Source organism: Papio anubis, chromosome 14, assembly GCF_008728515.1.
Source record: "Papio anubis isolate 15944 chromosome 14, Panubis1.0, whole genome shotgun sequence".
Lineage (NCBI taxonomy): Eukaryota > Metazoa > Chordata > Mammalia > Primates > Cercopithecidae > Papio > Papio anubis.
The window spans coordinates 18043204-18060511 of NC_044989.1; positions in this window are offsets into that span (position 1 = coordinate 18043204).

The following is a 17308-nucleotide window of genomic DNA, read 5'->3' on the forward strand; positions in this document are numbered from 1 at the left end:
GTTTTGGGTAGCTGTTTAATGAATCTCAATGACAAACTTCAGCTCTTCGATTTAGTCCCCATCTTGGCTCTTAGGGAGTAGGGTTCACATTTCAGCTTTGCTGTTTACTAGCTACATGAACTTGGATCCATCTCTTAACTCTCAAGCCTTTGGTGTACTCATTTAAAATATAACCACGGAGCTGCTGTGAAGATTAAATTAGAACCATATATGTAAAGCATCAGCACAAAAAAAGAGCTCCAATGTGAGTACCCTTCATTCTTTGAATGATTTTCTCAACCAATCAGCCTTCCCTTAATGGGCTCAGCCTGGTGCTGTTGCTTCCAGTTATCAAAAGGATTATTAGGTGCTTGTGCACGTTTCAAGTTTCCCTGTGGATGAAGATCCCATAATTTTCATTAGAGTATCACCTCTCAAACTTCAGATATTTTGATACCAACTTTATAATTGTTGCTATGTTTGCTATCCATTTGCACAATTATTTACTAAATATTGTTTTAAAATCAACTCTTTTTTAAAAAACTTAATTTTAAAAGGAAACTTTATATCATTTTTGTAACTGGAAAACTAGTATCACATGCAGTAAATAAAAGGTTAGCATAAAAATAACCATTAAAAGAAACCAAGTGATTAAATAGTGCATTACGTAAATAATATATATACCAATCAATATCTTAAAATATTCCTGAGGCTCTGCAGTAAGCTGTGCCAGCCCTAGATAATTTTAATAAGTCATTTAATACATAGATACAACAATTAGTGGATTTCAGTAATCATAACAAGTCACAAACATACTTACAGTTGTAATTAAATAAATAAATTCAAATAAAATATATATTTACTGTTCTTTGATAGCTGATTTCATCTTTTGTATATGCCCCTCTCTGGTCAATTCTGTTCATTTGCATAATTAAAGCTGCCTCTTCAAATAACTCTGTTTCTGGTCAATAATCCAAATAAACTCTCAACTTTTGGGTGTTTTCTTTCTTCCTCTGTTTTTCTCCAAGCTGGCAGCTGAGTTTATGGCAGAGGGCTGTCTTTGTGATTTTGTGTTGATGGCTATGGGAGCAGGATATGTGTGAGGTGTGATATTGACTCTCTGCTCTTCCTGGTTGTAAAGTAGTTGCTTGGCTGGAGTCTGGGTCCGCACTGCTTGGCTCAAGCCTCAAAGGCCTGACCCTGGCCTTTGCTCTGACCCTATACCTTTGCTGGTTCACCAGCCCTTTCTTGATATGTCTGTGTTCCTTCTTCAGAACATCCAGTGCTTGATCACTTTGCTCTCCTTTCTCCCTTTTTTGCCCAATAATCACTGGCCACAAAGGGCAAGTTCTCACCTCTTCTTCTTCTAGGCCAATCAGTCTTCCTTATGTAAAACTCTACATTGGCCAGATGCGGTGGCTCACACCTGTAATCCCAGCACTTTGTGAGGCCGAGGTGGGCAGATCACTTGAGGTCAGGAGTTCAAGACCAGCGTGCCCAACACAGTGAAACCCTGTCTCTACTAAAAATACAAAACTAGACGGATGTGGTTGCATGTACCTGTAATCCCAGCTACTTGGGAGACTGAGGCAGGAGAATCGCCTGAACCCAGAGGTGGAGGTTGCAATGAGCCAAGATTGTGCTACTGACTACTACCTGGGTGACAAAGTGAGACCCTGTCTTAAAAAACAAAACAAAAAAATTCTATATTGAAGTCACCCAGGCCAAGTTAAAGATGGAGTTTGCCATTAAATTGTAGTTTTGAGATAGAGTCAGAAGTTACCTTTTCCTTTCACTTCACATTTTTACTATAATAGTTATAAACATCTTTGAGGCAAATGGATATCCTTGGCAGACTGAAGATTGATCAGTTCAAGAAACTGTTACCCAAGTGACATTGGAGAAAAGACCACTTTTATTAATTATACATCAAGAGCTGTCCAACTTTTAAGGAGCATATCTCAAAGATCCAAATCGAAGAATACACTAAATTATATGCACGTGAAGACTTACATGTGTTGCTGGGTTTCTTCTGTTGTTGTAGTTTTACTTGCTGTCCTGTGTGTTTGGGGTGGTTCAGAACACTGGATGTTCGTCAACACATTAAAAGGCGTAGAACATTTTCTGCTTATCCTGTGACACACAACTGTACAAGATCTTTGCAAAGAGTTTTGAGAATGCGTAAATGAGGAAACAAACCTATGATCATGAGAGAGGAACCAGAAGATTTCAATGCTCAACCACGAATCAGCAGAACTATGGAGAAGCAGGGGAGCTTCTCTCTGGAGGCCCCACTTCATGTCAGTCAGACTTGTAGGAAGGGACTTTATTTCATGTAGTTATAGGGGAAAGATTTGGTTTTCAATCCATCTTAATTTCATCAAAAAATGGCCTTTTAGGAAAAGCCATAACTCAGTTTGTGCTAAAACCAACTAATAGTTGAATCTGAGTGGAAAATAGAAGCCGTATAGAATGTGTTACCCTAAATCAAAATTCATTCTTCATCTGAAGCCTGCAGCTTGTAAATCAGGAATTAAACTCATGTCAGTAAATCCAGGCAAATGCACACAAACCTGAGAGTTAGCACATCTGAAACAGAAGCTTGAAAGGCAGACCTGCATAAATCAAATCTCTAAATCAAAGCGGGAAACAATGATTTTTCTTGTCCTACAGAGCAGGAGAAACGAACTCTCTAAACCCCTGTATGCAGATAAAAGTTCTGGTTTTTATACAGCTTGATGTATTTATGTACAGAGGAAGCACAGCCTGAAATTAAGCAAGAAGAATGAAATACTGTAATGACCACTCCAGAGCAGCAGCCCAGCAAGTAATTCCACAGTCGAGTCATTAACAAGCACTTTGAGAAAATATGCCTTTAGCATTCAGCTGTTCTTTGCCAAGAGATGGCAGGGGGTGAAATGTTCTCAGAATCCCTAAAAGGTGTTTGTCAAAGAAGCTGCCCAATGGTCAAGAAGGGAAAGGGCTCCTGCAGGTTTGGCATGAAGCTACTATTCCTGATAGGTTTGACCATCCCCATCTTAAGAGTGATCTAAGTATTTACTGTGCTCTGTATAGATCCCTACCTGGCTCAGAGACTCTGCAGTCTCAAGGAGGTTCTGGTGCCTTGGAATGTTAATGTCACATTTATAATGTAATTTTCTCTCATTTTAGAAATTTTTTAAATCTAATTTACTGCCCGGGGTTTCCACAATCCCCTTATTAAGGGAGCCAGATGCTCAGATCACTCTAGTTTATTGATTAAATGTTAAAAAACTATGTGCACAGAGAACTCTGTTTTGGTAAAAGGGCAGTGGAATAAGCCAATAACGTTGCATAATTTATTTGCTTTCGTTAAATTGACATTAAAGAAAAGTCTTAGTATTCTCATGTAATACATGTTTGGAAGCTGGGTCCCCACCAGTGCTTCCCATGTTGCATTTAATTTCTGATTTTGAGCTGCTCTGTGCACACAAGTGTTTCTAACTTAAAATAAGAAACCATGTGTAACAGAGTATGAGTGAACACATAAACCACAGACAGCATTTCTGTGGATGCAGGTTGCTTATATAACTGTGAAAAGGAGAGAGTTGAACTTGGGCCTCTTGCTTACCCATCACAGACAAAAATCCTTTGCAGTACATGAAAACCAACTGCAGCTTGCTAATGATTCTTCTTTGTGAAGTGGCTTGTTTTGAAGCAACGTATTCATCAAGTGCTGCAGGAACCTGCCCCAATTGTCTGCACTTAACACCCCTCCTAGAAACCTCTAAATTACCTAGAGTGTATGAAGAAAATGTTTGTTTAATTCATAAATTTAGTCAAAAGATTTAATGAATACCTTCTAGTGACAACCACTTTTCCAGGAGCTGGAGATACACCAATGGAAAAAAACCAAAAAACAAAAAACAAAAACAAAAACAAAAAACTAGACAAGTTTAACACCAGATCAACTTGATTTCCTGACGGAATCACTTTGGGCTAAATATCTTCTTACTATGTAGATCAATAAACGTGATTCATCACATAACAGAACCAAAGACAAAATTCACATGATCATCTCAATAGATACAAGAAAGGATTTCGATAAAATTCAATTTCTTCATGTTAAAAACTCTCAGCAAACTAGTGTTGAAGGAACAAACCTCAAAATAATAAGAACTATTTATGACAAATCCACAGCCAACACCATACTGAATGGGCAAAACCTGGAAACATTCCCCTTGAAAATCAGCACAAGACAAGGATGCCATCTCTTACCACTCCTATTCCACATAGTATTGGAAACCCTGGCCAGATCAGTCAGGATAGGGAAATAAATAAAATGCATCCAAATAGGAACAGAGGAAGTCAAACTGTCTCTGTTTGTAGATAACATGATTCTGTATCTAGAAAATATTACAGCCTCAGCTCCAAAGCTCCTTAAGCTGATAAACAACTTCAGCAAGGTTTCAGGATACAAAATCAACATACAAAAGTCACCACCATTTTTATATACCAACAACTGCCAAGCTGAGAGCCAAATTAGGAACACAAACCCATTCACGATTTCCACAAAAATAATAAGAACACAGCTAACTAGGGAGGTAAAAGATCTCTACAATGAGAATTACAAACCACTGCTCAAAGAAATCAGAGATGACACAAACACAAATGGAAAAACATTCCATGCTTATAGATAGGACGAATCAATATCGTTAAAATGGTCATACTGCCCAAAGCAACTTATAGATTAAATGCTATTCCTATCCAACTACCAATGATATTCTTCACAGAATTAGGAAAAAACTACTTCAAAAGTCATATGAAACAAAAAGAGCCCAAATAACCCAGGCAATCCTAAGCAAAAAGAACAAAGCAGGAGGCATTATGTTACGCAATTTCAAACTATACTACAGGGCTATAGTACCCAAAGCAGCATGGTACTGGTACAAAAACAAACACATAAACCAATGGAACAGAATAGAGATCCCAAAAATAAAGCCACACAACTACAATAATCTGATCTTAGATGAAACTGACAAAAACAATGGCGAAAGGACTCCCTATTTAACAAATGGTGCTGGGTTAACTGGCTAGCCATGTGCAGAAGATTGAAACTGGACCTCCTCCTTACATCATATGCAACATCAACTCAAGAAGGATTAAAGAATTAAATGTAAAACCAAAAGCTACAACAGCCCTGGAAGACTAGGCAATATCATTCTGGACATAGGACCTAGCAAAGATTTTATGGTAAAGATGCCAAAAGCAATTGCAATAAAGCAAAAATTGACAAATAGAGATCTAATTAAACTAAAGAGTTTCTGCACAGCAAAAGAAGCTAACAAAAGAGTAAACAGAAAACCTACAGAATGGGAGAAAATTTTCACAAACTGTGCATCTGACAAAGGTCTAGTATCCAGCATCTATAAGAAAATCAAAGAAATTTACAAGGGAAATAACCCCATTAAAAAGTGGGCAAAGGACATGAACAGAAACTTCTCAAAAGAAGACATACATGTGACCAAAAGTCATATGAATAAAAGCTCAGCATCACTAATCATTAGAGAAATGCAAATCAAAACCACAATGAGATATCATCTCACATCATTCAGAATGATTATTATTAAAAAGTCAAAAAAAATAACAGATGCTGGAGAGGCTGTGGAGAAAAGAGAACACTTATACACTGTTGGTGGAAGTGTAAATTAGTTCAACCATTGTGGAAAGCAGTGTTTTTATTCCTTAAAGAGCTAAAAACAGAACTACCATTCAACTCAGCATTCTCATTACTGGGTATATACCCTGAGGAATATAAACCATTCTACTATAAAGATGCATTCATGCATAAGTTCATTGCAGCACTATTCACAATAGCAAAGATATGGGATCAACCTAAATACCCATCAATGACAGATTGGATAAAGCAAGTATTGTTCATATACACTATGGAATACGATGCAGTCATAAAAAAAGAATGAGATCATGTCCTTTGCAGAAACATGGATGGAGCTAGAGGCCGTTATTCTTAGCAAACTAATGCAAGAACAGAAAACCAAATACTGCATGTTCTCATAAGTGGGAGCTAAATGATGAGGACACATGGACACATAGAGGGGAACAACAGACACTGGTGCCTACCAGAAGATGAAGGGTGGGAGGAGAGAAAGGAGTAGAAGAAAAATAACTATTAGATACTAGGCTTAGTGTTTGGGTGACAAAATAATCTGTACATCAAACCTCTATGACACAAGTTTACCTATATAACAAAACCTGCACATGTACCCGTCCCTGAACCTAAAAGTTAAAAAAAAAAAAATCTTCTTAATAATGCTCCACCTTGTAGAAGAGTTAAGTAATTGTTATTGTGCCTCTTAGGACATCTTATCCCCAAACTCCAACAGGTCCTTTTATTTGGTGATAGGGAGTAGACTCTTTATAATTCAGAAAAATAATTAAAATGCACAAATTTCATATACTAGGATAATAACTTTGGAAAATGATAACATGCAGACAAATACTTGGGAAAAATAAAGTAAAAGTGTTAGGATAGGGCAGAGATTTTCAAAGTGTAAGCAGCAGCATCCTTATTGCCTGGAGACTCATTAGAAATACGAATTATCAGGCCCCATCTGAGAAATACTGAGTCCAAAACTGGAGTGGGGGATGAACACCAATGCTTTCACAAGTCCTCCAGGTGATTCAGATTCACCCTGGAGTTTGAAAGCCACTGTTGTGAAGAAATGCTGAAAATTCTTTAACTTTTTAAAAATTATATAGTTATAAGTACAATTTTTGTTTTGTTTTGTTTTAACAATGCTTGCGGAGTTACAGACATAAAAAAGACCCATTTATTATTTAAGGCAGATCTATACAGGCAAAATGGAATTGTTGGCAAAACCAGAAATTTGAAATGTTTTTGGTTTAGAAAGTTGCACTTTCTGCATCAGAAATGCCTGATTCAGGAAGTCATTGATCAGCATTGACCTAGGAGTTCAGACATAGGTGTTCCTATATCACGTTCTTGGGCTGGTAAAACATAGTCTCATCTTAGGGTGATCAAGGCTTAAACTATGAAATCTGGTCCTCTGCCAGCTTGCTGATGGAATTAGAGAGAACCACTGAAAGAATCAATCAGCTAATGAAATTTTATACAACAACTTCCATGTGCTGGGCACCCAGCCTGGTGTGGTTGGCCGGGAGGGGATGGATAGGATACAGTTCCTCTGCCCCTAGAAGTCACAGACAATTTAAGACTTTCATCTATGAACAAAAGCACTCTGCACCCCAGGCTTTGTGCAGCTGGTGCAGGGTGACCCCTCAAAGGACACATCACAGTGGCCTGGGGCAGTCAGAAATTGCTTCCCAGAGAAGGTCTCATAGTTGGGCAAGGCGTTGGTAGGAATAAACCATTTGAATATGGTGTGAAGGTAGGAAAATCCATGGCATGTTTGGGAGAGAGAGTTCTGCCTGCATGTGGGAGAGAAGGCTGGAATTGTCTAAGCCAGACGGAAGTGAATATTAGATCATATCCCAAGCACAAGAAAGAATCATTGTAGGTTTTTTTTCCACAGGGGCATGGTAAGATGAAGATGGAGGTTTAAGATGTCAAGTTAAAAATAATTGTCTTCATTTTCCTCCTATGCCACACTAGGTTAATCTAGACTTCCTAAAGCAGTCATGAGTCACTAAGGCTGTGAAATGGGTCCATTTGTCAGGAAAGAGGGAAGGTGACAACAGCTAAGAAAACATAGAACTGCAGGCATCCCAGTCAGAACCTGGCCCCAGAGTGAAAATGCACACGTGTACTGCTTGAGGATAAAAAATGCTTTCCTTGGCCCATCCATCATCATCATCAGCCTCGGAGACAGTTCCCCTGTCCAGGAAACATGTCTCTTGAAGGGAGAGGCTGGGCCCTGGGGAGGCTGTGGTGCCCAGCCCTAGCCTCTGGGTGATGGATGGTCCTGGACTTCCCTAGGATGAGTGTGCAGAATGGCTGGAGGAGCGCAGGGCAGAGAGTTTTCGCTTCTCAGCCAGCAGGAGAGAAATGCAGGCACAGCCTCCAAGTCACAATGAACATGTTTGCCTCATTCCATTGGGAGCTTCTGGAAGGTGGAATCAGCATCCTAACCTTGTTAACGGTACTGTCTACAAGCCCAGCACACATTTGGCTCTCGGTTAATGTTTGTTGGATGAATGTATGAGTCTAATAGTTGGAACACAGAATGATCCCCCCTCTCCCCCCCAGTGCTTAAACCGGAAACTTTAAGGGCCAGAAGTGTCCTCAGACATCATCTAGTCCAAACCCTTATGCGAAGATGGGGAAACTATCAGAGAATGCATACAGTCCTCAGCAAACTAATAAAATTGCAAATTAGTATCATATGAGTAATACCTTGTTTTCTGTAACACCTGGACGTCTAAAAGACATTTTTTAAAAAACTGAGGTTCCAATAAGAATTGCCTCTTCCAGATCTCTGTGTAATTATCACCTTATCACTGAGACCTTCTATGACCATGCTATTTAAGTAACACAGCCCTCCTATACTCCTAACTCCTGCCTCCCAACATGGCATTTCTTAGCTCCCTTCCTGATCTGCCCTCCTCCATTTTTCTCCATAGCACTAATCACTTTGTTATATTCTGAATATTTTATGTGTTCACCTTTCTGTTGTCTGCTCCAGACCCCAAGAATGTGAGCTCCATGAGGGCAGAGGTTTTGGCCATTTTTATCACTGTTCTGTCTCACTTATAACATGCCTGGTATGTAGCTGGCCTTCCAAACACATTTACTGAGTGAATGAAGAAAGTAAATTAGTTTTCTAGAATGCAAACCATCCCCTAAGAATCATGGTTAATGATGATTTATTTATTTAATGTGGTGATTGTACCATTACATTGATTCCTAGAGACTCTGGCTAAGAGCCCTACCCTGCAGGCTGTTCTCATGATAATGAGAGAGTTCTCATGAGACATGGTTGTTTAAAAGTGTGTAACACCTTCCTCTTCACCCTATTCCTCCTTCTCCAGCCACATAAGACTTGTCTGCTTCCTCTTCGCCTTCTGCCATGATTGTAAGTTTCCTGAGGCCCCCCTCAACCATGCTTCCTGTAGAGCCTGTGTAACTGTGAGTCAATTAAACCTCTTTTCTTTTTTTTTTTTTTTTTTTTTTTGAGATGGAGTCTCGCTCTGTCGCCCAGGCTGGAGTGCAGTGGCACGATCTCGGCTCACTGCAAGCTCCGCCTCCCGGGTTCACGCCATTCTCCTGCCTAAACCTCTTTTCTTTATAAATTACCCAGTCTCAGGTAGTTCCTTCTAGCAATGTGAGAATGGACTAATACAGTCCTGTATATTCTTCTGAGTTATGATTCTAATGAGTACTGAGTATCGCACTTTAAAAATAGATCACATTTATTTAATCATGTCATTGCACGTTGTTAGGTGTATATGTTGATTTCAGATTTTTTGCTAATAAAAACAACAGTGTAATGCCCTTTTATGTACTCTTTGTGTACAACTCTGGTTTATTATTTGGGCTTAAATAATGTAAGTGTAGCAAAGGATATGAATGTTATTAAGTTTTCAAAAATTCACAACATCCTCTCCAACTTTCCTTGAAGAAATTATAGAACAAGGTTTTCATGGAAGGCCTTTAATTGCTGGTTCCTATGTTTATTGGCTCTTTAAGGCTCTTGCAGGAACCTCTCTTACCACTGTCCCTTCAGGATTTGCAGATGCTCTTTCTCCTATGCCTAGGTTGGATGGGTGAGAGGATAAGTTAGGGTACAGATAAGGAACACAAAATTTTAAGAAAAAGTTATAAGAAAATCTAAAACTACAGAGATTTAAATAAGAGAGAAGGATGTTTCCTTTTCATGTAAAAACCTGAAAATAAACAGGAGGCATTGCCATTCTGTAAATGTGCCTTCTAAGATTGCCCTAGCTGCTACAAAATCGTAGATAGTAGAAAGGGCTAGAGAACCTAGGATAGAAATCCTTCAGAAGATTATTTGAAAGTTACACACATTGCTTCTGCTTTCTTTTCACTGGCCTGAAATTAATTCATGGCTGCATCTGGAAACAAGGAAAAAATTATCAAGTCCTATTAATCAGATGTACTGAGTATGGTCATACCTCAAATCTATCCACTTACCTCTATTTCTACTGCCATTTCTCCCTTCACACCCTCTTATCTCTTGCTTAGATCAGTATAACTACTTTCTAGTTGGCCCCCTCATTGTCAGTCTTATCTTCCTCCAATCCATCCTCCACAAATATAGCCAGAGTAATCCTTTTGAAATATAGACCTGATCACATCTCTTCTGCTTTAATTTTTAAATGGCAGACTGCTAACTTCACAGAAAAGAAATTCAAAATGCCAAACACCTTCTATTGACATTCAAGGCTTTTCTTTTTGACCCTAACTCTCCAGCCTTATATTGCTCAAATGTCTGGGATGCAGCCAGGTTGGCACATGTTTGGTCTTTTAAGGTGGAAGAAATGGAAACTAAAAGCTCAGTCTTAGACAGACAACTTCCCTGGGACATGAAGCAAGACAACACATGTGTTTTCGATCACTCTGACGAAGTTCAGCATTTGTCCTCTCTTGACATAAATGTGGAATCTACCCATTTTGAGACCTACAGTTTCCCAGGGCTTCCAGAAGCCTGGCTTTTTATTGTTTAGGCCTTTTTGGAATTTTAGAGATTACCTATTAGGAGACATGCCTCCCATCAGAGTTCATTGCTGAGACCAGGATGTAGACCTGACATGTCCCATGAGGCATTTTCAAAGAAAATGGAATAGAGTTTGTGTGTATTATTTTACATACAGAGCTCTGGTATTATTTCAAATAAAGAGGATTCTAATGGCATCAACCAGAAAGAGCCTTCATATTGCCCACAAGTGATTCTGAGTAAACAACTATTCCTCTTTAGGCCTCAGTTTCCTCATTTGTAAAATGAGGTTATGGGGCTGAGTTGATCTCAGAGGTCCATTCTAGCACCCTAAGAAACTCAGTTGACTCATTCAATACTTATTTCTGAGTCCCCACTATGTGCTCAGAACTGTTCTATGTGTTGAAGATACATAATTGTAAAAGGATGGACAAAAAACCTAGGTGAGAGTTGGGTGGTCAGATAAACATAAATACAGGCAAATAACATGAGGCTGCCATGTAGAGAATTATTAGAGGATGGTGTGATCAACACAATGGGCTATCTCTGAGTGACATCTAGGCTAAGAGGTAGCCTTGTCAAGGTGCAGGCATGCAGAAAAAGCACCAGGAACACTGAGCTTTTTGTGTTTCATGAAATGAAAGAGACTTAGAGTATGAGGTAAGGTTGCAAATAGTCGTAAAGGAGGAAAGAAGTTGGTCCAGGGCCAGATGAAGTAAGATATTTACATCAGGCTACAAGATTGATCCTAAGTGCTATTGAATGTCTCTAAAGAACTTTACAGTTGGGACAGACATAGCTTATTTAAGTTTTGAAAATAACACTCTTGGAATTGTATAGAGTATGGATTATGAGGGAGTGGGAGTAGTTGGGGATGCTATTTAGGAGGTTATTACAGTGGTCCAGGAGAGAGATGGAGGGACATGGACAAGAATGGCATCTTTGGATGGAGAAAAAAATGAACAAATATGGAACCTGCTCATGGAATGTTTGCAGAGATGAGTAGAAGAATGGTCAAGGATACCAACTAGATATGAAGGAGTCATTTACTGAGATAATAAGGATTGGGTTTAAAAGAATGAATAAAGAGTTCTTTCTTTTTTAGCATGCAAATTTTGATATACCCATTCCACCTTTAAGTACAAAAGTCAAGTAGGAAATTGAGAGATTTCATTGCTGGAGAGGTAAGCGTAGAAGCCATCAGCAAAGGGATAGTTTTGCAAACTGTTGACTGGATGCTATAGGCTGGATATAATCAACAGAACTCAAATAGAGAAGAGAACCAGTCGGTTAGCATTGGGTATTCTTTCATTTAAAGATTTGGTAGAGGAGAATATTTCAGCAAAGGTCACTGACAAGGAGCAAGGTATGGGGTGGGGGCAAAATCAGCAAAGAGTGGCTTTATGGAAGAACAGGAAAGAGTTTCAAAAAATTATTTATTCTGAATGTTTCTGAGAGGTCAAGGCAAAAACTAAAGAAGCTGTTGGATTTGACAGCTCAGAGGGCATTGGTGATGGAAAAATGCAACTTCAGTGGTATGGCAAGACAGGATCCCAGTTAGAAGAAACAAAGGACAGAAAGTGAGGTGAGAAGGAATGAGGAGAGAGAAGTTAAGAAAACTTTCAAGAACGACAGTAGATATGAGGTGTTAGCTCCATGGGGATTTGAAGAAAAAAGACAGTTTTGTTTTGTTTTTGAAGATGGAGATATTATAGTATGACTGTAGGATGATGTAAATGATGCTATAGAGAAAGAAAAGCTGATGGTGCAGGAAAGAGATTAATTATAGGACTCTCAAGTATTCAATGGAGATGAGATCCAGTACACAAGTCAGGGTGTTGCCCTCAGACAGAGACAAGCACACTTCTTCCCAGGTGACGGGATGAAGACAGGGAGTATGGGCATTGATACAGGAGGTTGGGTGGTTTGGCTTGTGGGAAGATAAATGAGTTCTGCTGTAATAACTTTCATATTTTAGTAAATCTGGAAACAAGTCATTACCTGTGGAGAAGTAGATGGGAAAGCAGGGCTAGTAGAGGAAGAGAGTCGAGGAGAGCCCATTTCAGAAACTGAGAGACTAAAGGGATTGATCATCTCTTCTCATTGTTTATTTACAAGTAAAATCAACAACATATTCAGGATCTAAAAACCTGCCTTGTCCTTTTCTTTTTTTTTTTTTTTTTTTTTTTTTTTTTTTTGAGAGGGAGTCTCGCTCTGTCGCCCAGGCTGGAGTGCTGTGGCCGGATCTCAGCTCACTGCAAGCTCCGCCTCCCGGGTTCCCGCCATTCTCCTGCCTCAGCCTCCCGAGTAGCTGGGACTACAGGCGCCCGCCACCTCGCCCGGCTAGTTTTTTGTATTTTTTAGTAGAGACGGGGTTTCACCGTGTTAGCCAGGGTGGTCTCGATCTCCTGACCTCGTGATCCGCCCATCTCGGCCTCCCAAAGTGCTGGGATTACAGGCTTGAGCCACCGCGCCCGGCCCTGCCTTGTCCTTTTCATATATTACATCTAATTATCCAATCACGATCCAGAAAAGTAGATGTTACCTTCACTTCAGCAGGATCAAATAACAGCCAGATCTTGTCAAGGCTTTTCTGAAGCCTCATTATCAAGTGCCAATGCCAGAGAGAGTTATCAATTCACTTCAGCAGGCGTTTCCAAACACCTATTATGTGCACAGCCTTCCTCTATTCCTCCTGTAACTTCTGCTTCTCCTATTGCTAATTACTCTTGAAGACTCTAAGCTCCAGAAACAAAGCAGCCACTATGGCACAGTTCCTCCTTTCAAGGAGCTCAACTTAAATGAACAGGCAATGTGTGTGCTATAATCATAATGAGCTCAAGGAGAGTCAATGGGAGGGTCCAGAGGAAAATACTGCTAAGCTCCAAATCCTATGGATGCTTGGGCCCCACTAACTTTCTACTAACTTTGTAGCCCATATGTAGAGGCTCAGCACCAACCTTCCCTGGTCTTCCCCACTGATATTCTTACCCCACCCTTTAGGGAGAGACTTTCCTGAAAGCTAATTCAATCAACATACTCCCCTGCCAAAGACCTTCCAATACAATTTCAAACCCTAATTCTTTAACTGAGCATGACACTCAGGGCCCTTTGTGGGATTTCATCTCTTCCCATCTGTCTCTTCTATTTACTTTATCTTCACACCTCTTCTCTCATCTACTGCCCCCACCATCACCCCTTCCCACATAATCCAACCTCCAACCAGGACTACTTGTAATCTTTACATCCCACCAATTTTTGCTAGCTTTGGGTCATTTCTTCATATTGATCCTCTACCTGGGAGACCCTTTCTTCCCAGTTTCCACATAGCTACATTTTCTTTGTTCTTCAGGACACAGTTCAGATGCTGCATTTTCCTGGGAAGACTTTCCTTGCTGATACCAACCCCTTTCCCCTCTCCTTTCTCTTTTTTCCACCACTGAGAAAAGGACTCATTCTTTTCTCTGTCTAAATCTTAACCTACTATATTCAAATTATTTGTATGTCCATCTCTTCCGCTGTATTAACTATTGCTTGATGCCAGTTATGTATTGTATCAATTACCTGGTATGGTACCCAGCATATAGTAGGAGCTCAAAATATGCATGAAGAATAAAGAATAAGTTAGCAAATTAATTAATTAATTAATGCTTATGGTTCTTCCAAACTAGCTCTGTGTTCAGAACCTTCATGTCTTTGAATTTGCTCGTCCATCTAATAAATTACTCTTTTTCCTTCTGAATCTTTTTCCAAGTTCACCTGGCAAACTCCTGTACTTCCTCAGACCCAAAAAATTTGTGATGCACCACAACAAAGCCTGCTCAAAAAAACAAAACAAAAACAAACAAAAAAACACAAAAAACAAAACAAACCAAAACAGGTTTCTTAAAAAAAAATTGCCTTATTATAAACTAATTATCCCTGGATCATTTGGTTTGGGATCCTTGGAGAAACCTGGCTTTATTAAAAGTGGTTTTTGAACACTGAATTTCAGTCCTTTTGGGCTACTGTTGCAGAAGTTTAGATGTGCATTCCAGAAGGTCAAGGATCTTTTAAGTGTCAGTACATACTTCCCTCCCCCCAATCAATCACTCCCTTGAGAATAGTCTACTTTACAAAGCATTTTTTTTAAAGCAAACCTACACTTCTGGACCAATTCATCTGCAATTTGCTATACTTCATAGGACTCAAAGCCCCCGCGTGCCTAAACTACTAGGAAAGATTTCTGGACACGTCAATAAAAGTATCCTAATGAATAACAGCTGCAAAGAACATGTCTTTAAATAAATTGATTCCAAATTTTCCTGCATGTTTCTGTGATTTTGCTTCTTAAATGAGCATCACTGACTTTTAACTTGGCTATCTAAAAAAACTGAAGGAAAATAATTATCCATTGTTGCAAAAAAAAAAAAAAATCATTGTCTTGCATTTCTTCAGCGTTCTTTGAGGAAGCCAATGTACATTCACACCAATTACTTCACCTCTGCTTGTAATAGCTCTTTGGAGCAAACTTAATATATCTTTCCTATTTTGCATTTGGGGAATTGCATGGGTTACAGAAAGTTACAGACTCATCCAGATTTGGGATTGGGATTAGAACTCAGGTCTCCTAATTTTGAGGATTACATTTAGAGTGTGGGCTCTCTTTTCTTTGAAAACAAAACTAACAATTTCTTCCCCCAGCAGAGAATGTTTATAAAGAGAATGTCTGTGTTATACCCCGTTTAGTCTCAATCAACTTTGTGTTTAAGATATATTAATAGTATTTGGTTCAAAGTTTGCATTCAGTTATAAAATGAAATGAGATCTGAATTTTTTTCTCTAAGAAGTACAAACTCACCAATTTCTTTTAATACATCAAAATTTTATGTAAGTTACTTACCGTCTGAAATCAAATTGAAACTTTCAGTGATATTTAAACTTTATAAGGAATAAACTTGTTTTACTAGTCATCAGAAAATAAGGAAGTAGCACTTGGAAGAGGATTGTGAGAGATGCTCCCATATTGGGTTTTAATAGCCTCACAGATGGCCGGTTTTTTTACTTACACAGGAGGCTAGAAATCAAAATTTGGCTCTACAGACCCATGATATTCCCTCTCTGATCTACTTCTCTGGACATCTGGGTTTCCTGTGGATTGTGTTCAATCAGCAATGTTGAGGTAATAAATATTTCACCTTCCAGTTCCCCTTTTTTATTCTTAGTATATAAAAGGAGAGAGAGCATGGTAGATTCCTGTCTCCAAAATCTTCCTCCTGTCACCTCGCACATACTGTCCTTGCTGTTAGAAGAAGCAGCTTGTGACATTGTTTTGCTAGTACAAATTCATGGTAGTGGGAGTTAGGATGGAGGGAGGGAAGGGTTGAATTAGGACCCAGAAATTGTTGAACAGAACAAAATGAAAAGCTGTTCTCAATTTGAAAAGTGAGTTGACGTCTGCTACTCTGGTATGCAGTAAAACATGTTTCCCATCTAAGACATAATAAAAGCTGCAAGCATTTTACACTGCGCATTAAGAGCAGCATCTTTAAGGGAACATCTTTTCATATAGAGCACGTACAGAGTTCTCTATCTGATGATACTTTTGAACATTTTATCATTACAGTAGAAGAAATACACCACAATCATGGCAAGTCCCAAATGAACTGACAAAGCACCTTTGTTGAAATGACTGTTAGGGGTATATTGTCATTTCATTTTTCAACTGTTTCCATAAATATAGCATTTCTGTACAAACTGTATGCAGAACTGGGCTGCATCATCAGGAAAGCATTAATAGAGTAGTTGGCTTCCATGATATGCAGAGGACCTAAAGAAACCTCTTTAAAGTGGCTGAAGAGTTTGAGGTGATAGTGGGAGGGAAGTGGGAGCAGAAAGCTTGTTCTTAATTTCTATAAATTAAAACAAATGCTTGTTCATGAGCATGAAGTCGAATGGTAAAGGGGTTGGGGGAAATACACCATCATAGAGCTGCCCAACTCCTTGAAGGGGCCGTTTACATTGCGTTCTATGTAAATGGCACCCCCTAGAGGTGTACAAATGTAGTGTCCCTGTTGAGAAGAATGCAAACAATTTTAAACATCCATTGAATGGAATAAAAAAGATGAATGTCGAGGAAGACATCTTTTTCCTGCTGCCACTGTTTGTTTTTCAAGTTCCTACTTAGTTTCTTTCTCTGACAATTCTTTCTTTGCCTGTTCTTTAAATATTGGTGTTCTCTTGGGTCCCTTACCAGACTCACTTTTCTTTGGTCCTTCATAATTGCTCTGCACAATCTAATCCACCTGTACAGTTTTAACTGCTAACTGTATGACTTCAAACCTTTATTTCAGGCTTGCCACTCCAAAGAAGTTCAACTCTACAAGCATCAAGCCTATCTAAGTCTATCTGGATATTCCTTGGGTCCTATCCTCAGTATTTCCTAAATTAAACTAATGGTCAATCCCATTAGTCCTGCTTTTTACCTGTACTTCATCATCAGTTTAGTTTAGTCTAGAGACCCAGATTGCAAACTTAGGGGTTTTCCTAAGCGGTTTTCTGCCCTGTACTCTGACTATCTGATCAGTCATTAGGCCTAGGAAATTCTTCATGTTTCTGCTTTCTTCTCTACCCTTCTGCCTACTGCCTTAGTTCAGGCCTGCATTGTGTTTTGCCTAGCTTGGAAAACTGCTTGG